Genomic DNA, 6,073 nt, shown 5'->3' with positions numbered 1-6,073 from the left:
AGTCCATTCACACCCAATGGCAGGAGGGCTCCACTGAGGCATCACAGGTAACAGTACTGACGTACAAGCAGCCAGCAGGATCACTGCCTGGCAAGCCCATTCACAGAGAACAAAGAATCATCACCATGTTTTCTCTCAATGCCCAATATGTAGAAGTAGGCAACGTATTCTGTTTGATGAAGGGTATGAGGAGAATGAGTCAGTGTTATGGTGACAGCTGGAGGTGAGGCGAACCAGAACTCTCAACAGCAGCATCACATAATGTTAATGGACTTCTTTACGGCGCCGAACGTACAGTTGTCATGGCAGTCTATTTTCACTTTGGTGGAGGCCCAGCAGGATCAGTGGTTCAGTGTGGTGTTTGAAGCTCACACCGATGAGATGAGTCACACGTATAGCAGCCCGGCTTCACAGAGCCCACTCAACTAGTTCACAAGCTGTTCTCGCTTGCTGCTGGCACACATGTTGTTCGGCTTCCATCGTCTCCTCGCGTTTGGAGAGAGAGGGAAGAAAATACACTTTTTTCACAAAATCTATTTTTCATTAGCTTTTAGTGCTTCTCTTGTATGAGCTGTTTGATTTCAGCAGAGTTGTCTCTCGAGCGGTGTATTGTAGTGCCGTGTAGTGAGTTCTGGTTGTGCTAAAGAGTAGATTACAGACGTTTGAAAACCTTTGGTGGATCTTGCTTGGCAGGCATAGGAGCAGGCTTTACTTTGAATGCAGATGTAGAACCATGAGCAAAACGGTACTATTTCAAAAGCGTGTAAATGCATATTCTGGGGCAGAGTCACAATATTATGGAACGTTTTATTGGTAACGCTTTATTTGGATCCATCTGTAGATGCTCTACAGACTCACTAACATTTCAACTAACTATCTACTAACCCTAAACCTCTAATCCTAACCCTTATCCTAAACTTAACCGTTACCTTAACTCTAGCCCTAACCTTCAACCTTACCCCGTTAAAGTGTGACCGCTATTTTATTTCAATACATTTTCGACATTTACATTTTAAGTTTGGGAAAGGTTGATCATTCACACATCACAGCGTTCCTTAAGTCAGTAAGATAGTTCCAGTCTTGTCAATGTCAAGGTGAAGCACCAGTGGGTTGTAAACATGGGATAACAATCTCCTTGGAGGAGAGGCAGGTAAATATCCTCTGGCAAAGACATCAGAGAATGAAAGATAAACAGAGGGGGCCAAAGACTAAACGTACCCACATCACAACATGACTGAATTATGAATGTCTCCTCAGTCTGTATGTAGGATACTTTTCTCTGGAGGCTTCACAGCATCATCCATTTGGCCATTGGGCAGTGGTATAATGGGTGACTCAATCTGTCCGTGTGTGTGTGTGTGTGTGTGTGTGTGTGTGTGTGTGTGTGTGTTTGGTTGTGTGTGTGTGTGTGTGTGTGTGTGTGTGTGTGTTGTGTGTGTGTGTGGTGTGTGTGTGTGTGTGTGTGTGTAGGGGGGGGGTGTGTGTGTGTGTGTGTGTGTGTGTGGCGGGTTTTGGTGTGTGTGTGTGTGTGGTGTGTGGTGTAAACTGCAGCTCAGTCAGACCACTGATGATTGTTCATAGATACGTCTACCTGTTAGGATGCCTGTGTACCTCAAGGGTTCAGTACAGCATTGTGCAGTCCTCTCATTTCATACCGCACAGAATAAACAGGACAATGTGACATTACTGTATTTAGGCCTAGGTTTATGTCAAATACAATGTTTGCTTGTTCTCACAGTTAATACATTTTCCTCCTACAGAGTAGACCGATAGTGAGTTCAAGGTTGCACATGAATAAAATCTCCCAAAGAATTGGTACTGTATGTTTGGGGTGATACAGAGGTCAGTATACTGTATGTTTGGGGTGATACAGAGGTCAATATACTGTATGTTTGGGGTGATTACAGAGGTCAGCTATACTGTATGTTTGGGGTGAACAGAGGTCAGTATACTGTATAGTTTGGGGTTGATACAGAGTCAGTATACTGATGTTTTGGGTGATACAGAGGTCAGTATACTGTATGTTTGGGGTGATACAGAGGTCAGTATACTGTATGTTTGGGGTGATACAGAGGTCAGTATACTGTATGGTTCTCTTATGCTAATGCTTGCTGGAATATTGAGAGTAGTCTGGCCAGCTACAAGAGGTTTTAACTGTCACATTCTCAGGCCCTGTTACCCCTGCCAGCCAGTCATGCTGACCTCTGGCCAAACTCCTCTGGTCAACCTCCAACTACCATCAGGGGTTTTAATGGCTGTAAGGTCACTTCTGGCTATAAATACACATTTATTAAGCGTTTCTGTATAATCATGTGCTAACATACCCATATGTATTTCCTGTGTATTTACACATAATCATGTCTATTCATGGAGGTGACATGTTGAGCTGCATTATTTTTCCAGTCTACTCCGCTAGCCTCCGTCCACCGAGTCCCAGACAGTGGCAGGACTAATGTCTGGTCCAGTGGGTTCCTTGAAGATCTCCTGCAAGTTAATACATTCTGGGCCATCTGTTTCCACACACCTCCTTCCCATTACCATGTGCCCCCCTCCCTGGCCCACAGTCTAATTAACTTTGGTCCCTCTCCCTCTCCCCGTGCCCAGACTCAAACTGCCTCTCTGAGAGAAGGGGAGATGGAGAGGGAGAAAGAGAGACAGAGAGCATCTTCCCCAATATTTGGAACCAAGGCCTGATCACCCCAATCCACAAAAGTGGAGACAAATTTGACCCCAATAACTACCGTGGGATATGAGTCAACAGCAACCTTGGGAAAATCCTCTGCATTATCATTAACAGCAGACTCGTACATTTCCTCAGTGAAAACAATGTACTGAACAAATGTGAAATTGGCTTTTTACCAAATTACCGTACGACAGACCACGTGTTCACCCTGCACACCCTAATTGACAAACAAATAAACCAAAACAAAGGCAAAGTCTACTCATGCTATGTTGATTTCAAAAAAGCCTTTGACTCAATTTGGCATGAGGGTCTGTTATACAAATTGGTGGAAAGTTGTCTTGGTGGAAAAACATATGACGTTCTAAAATCCATGTACACAAACAACAAGTGTGCAGTTAAAATATTTCTTCCCACAGGGCCGTGGGGAGACAGGGATGCAGCTTAAGCCCCACCCTATTTAACATATATATCAACGAATTGACGAGGGCACTACAACAGTCTGCAGCACCCGGCCTCACCCTAATAGAATCTGAAGTCAAATGTCTACTGTTTGCTGATGATCTGGTGCTTCTGTCACCAACCAAGGAGGGTCTACAGCAGCACCTAGATCTTCTGCACAGATTCTGTCAGACCTGGGTCCTGACAGTAAATCTCAGTAAGACAAAAAATAATGGTGTTCCAAAAAAGGTCCAGTCGCCAGGACCACGAATACAAATTCCATCTAGACACCGTTACCCTAGTGCACACAAAAAAAACTATACATACCTTGGCCTAAACATCAGCACCACAGGTAACTTCCACAAAGCTGTGAACGAGCTGAGAGACAAGGCAAGAAGGGCCTTATATGCCATCAAAAGGAACATAAAATTCAACATATCAATTAGGACCTGGCAAAAAATACTTGAATCAGTTATAGAACCCATTGCCATTTATGGTTGTGAGGTCTTGGGTCCACTCACCAATCAATAATTCACAAATGGGACAAACACCAAATTGAGACTCTGCATGCAGAATTCTGCAAAAATATCCTCTGTGTACAATGTAAAACACCAAATAATGCATGCAGAGCAGAATTAGGCCGATACGCGCTAATTATCAAAATCCAGAAAAGTGACGTTAAATTCTACAACCACCTAAAAGGAAGCAATTCCCAAACCTTCCATAACAAAGCCATCACCTACAGAGAGATGAACCTAGAGAAGAGTCCCTTAAGCAAGCTGGTCCTGGGGCTCTGTTCACAAACACAAACAGACCCCACAGACCCCCAGGACAGCAACACAATTAGACCCAACCAAATCATGAGAAAACAGAAATATAATTACTTGACATATTGGAAAGAATATACAAAAAAACTGAGCAAACTAGAATGCTATTTGGCCCTAAACAGAGTACACAGTGGCAGAATACCTGACCACTGTGACTGATCCAAACTTAAGGAAAACTTTGACTATGTACGGACTCAGTGAGCATAGCCTTGCTATTGAGAAAAGCCACCGTAGGCAGACATGGCTCTCAAGAGAAGACAGGCTATGTGCACACTGCCCACAAAATGAGGTGGAAACTGAGCTGCACTTCCAACCCATATTTATGTCTATTTATTTTCCCTTTTGTACATCGTTACAACACTGTATATAGACACAATATGACATTTGAAATGTCTTTATTCTTTTGGAACTTTTGTGAGTGTAATGTTTACTGTTCATTTTTATTGTTTATTTCACTTTTGTTTATTATCTACTTCACTTGCTTTGGCAATGTTAACATATGCTTCCCATGCCAATAAAGCCCTTGAATTGAATTGAATTGAGAGAGAGGGGCAGAGACCGAGATGGTGGATAAGAGAGAAAGGATAGGAAAAATATATGTTCAGTCAACCTGATGTTTTGAAGAGGACACATCCCTCAAGGCTACACTTGTTGTGGTCCACACTATTTTGAAAGACTTTTCATTGTTCGGGGACAACGTTATTAATTAGCATGTGTGTGTGAAGGGTACTAAACACTTTGATAAAGAGAAGGAACATTTGTGAGGCAGTTGTATCACTGCTATTCGTAATAACCAAAGCGTTCGTTAGGAGAGGAATACTAATTGTTGGGGATGAACAAGCCACAGAACAATTGAAACAGAACAATTGAAAAATGGAGACATTCTCTGTGAAGAATAGACCCACAGAAAGAAGGAAAGGGGAAGTCACGAAAACTCATTTGATCTATTCACATTTATGCTATTCTCAAATAAACATGAATACATTAATTTTCGTATTTTCTCTGGATCTATTCTTTTTGTAAAGAACTAAGATGTAAATGGATGTGCAAACCTGGGGTGGGAGTAAGAACAGAACCATATAGGGTTTTGAAAAAAGCTAGTTAAAAAATGTTGATCTCTTTAGATAATCGCGTGCCCACTGCATGTTGCTTGGTACAACCACTTTAAGCTTTTATTCCATTTTAAATTCTCTAATCTTTGTTTTGCCATTGATCTCTAAAAAGTCACTCAAAACATGTACAAAATGGAGTATTGCAATAAAATATATACAATTTGTCACCCAACAAGCTGAGGCGACAGTACTGTCTGCTTCCTTACCCCAGGTTCAGCACATCCATTAAAGAGAAATGCAGATTTTATATGCAGCCACATTAAACTGTAATGGTCTAGGAGGAGATTATACCATTTTTAACAGCTGGCCTGTTGACTATGGAAGGGGGTTTGCATACTGTAAGAGTTTTCTGATACCTTGTTGAAGAGTCTGGTATTTGCATGAATCCCATGCATATTATATCGTACAGACCTGTTGTCAACCTCGGGAAGTCTCTTCATGGGGAAGCATGGCAATAAGTTACTGCTGCTTGTCATATGCCAGCCTGGTTTGCTATTAATGTTTGTGTGCAGGACCATTGTCTGTTGGCCCAGGGGGTATTCTGTTTGAAGCTGATTTCAGCTCTATGACGCAGACAGACAGTCTTTACAAATACTAGGGAGCAGGCAGAGCCTGAGCAAACACCTACATCTCCTCTTCAAATAAATATTTCAATTCCCCTCCAAATTGAATTTGTGAGATGCAAAAAGAGGAGAGGTGAGTATTTGCACATGACCATCAGTGGTGGGAGAGTAGGAGGAGGAGGGGGAGGAGGAGGGGGGATGATGAGGTGTTTTACACCTCTGAGGAGCCTATCAGGAAGGGCACGTCCCTCATTACCTGGTGTTTGAGAGAGATGCAGCTGCAGCATGTTAAGAGGCCCATTTCACCCAGACCTCCACCTGCATCAGAGAGGGGAGGGAGAAAATCTCTGACATGACCTCCAGCAAGGCGAGCGTGTCGGGAACCGCTGGAGACGGGGGTTGGAATGGATGGAGGAGAGGGGGATAAACACATGCCTCGCAATCAGTCAT

The sequence above is a fragment of the Salvelinus sp. IW2-2015 genome, linkage group LG15 (assembly GCF_002910315.2).
Source record: "Salvelinus sp. IW2-2015 linkage group LG15, ASM291031v2, whole genome shotgun sequence".
Taxonomy (NCBI): Eukaryota; Metazoa; Chordata; class Actinopteri; order Salmoniformes; family Salmonidae; genus Salvelinus; species Salvelinus sp. IW2-2015.
This window is presented reverse-complemented; position numbering follows the sequence as displayed.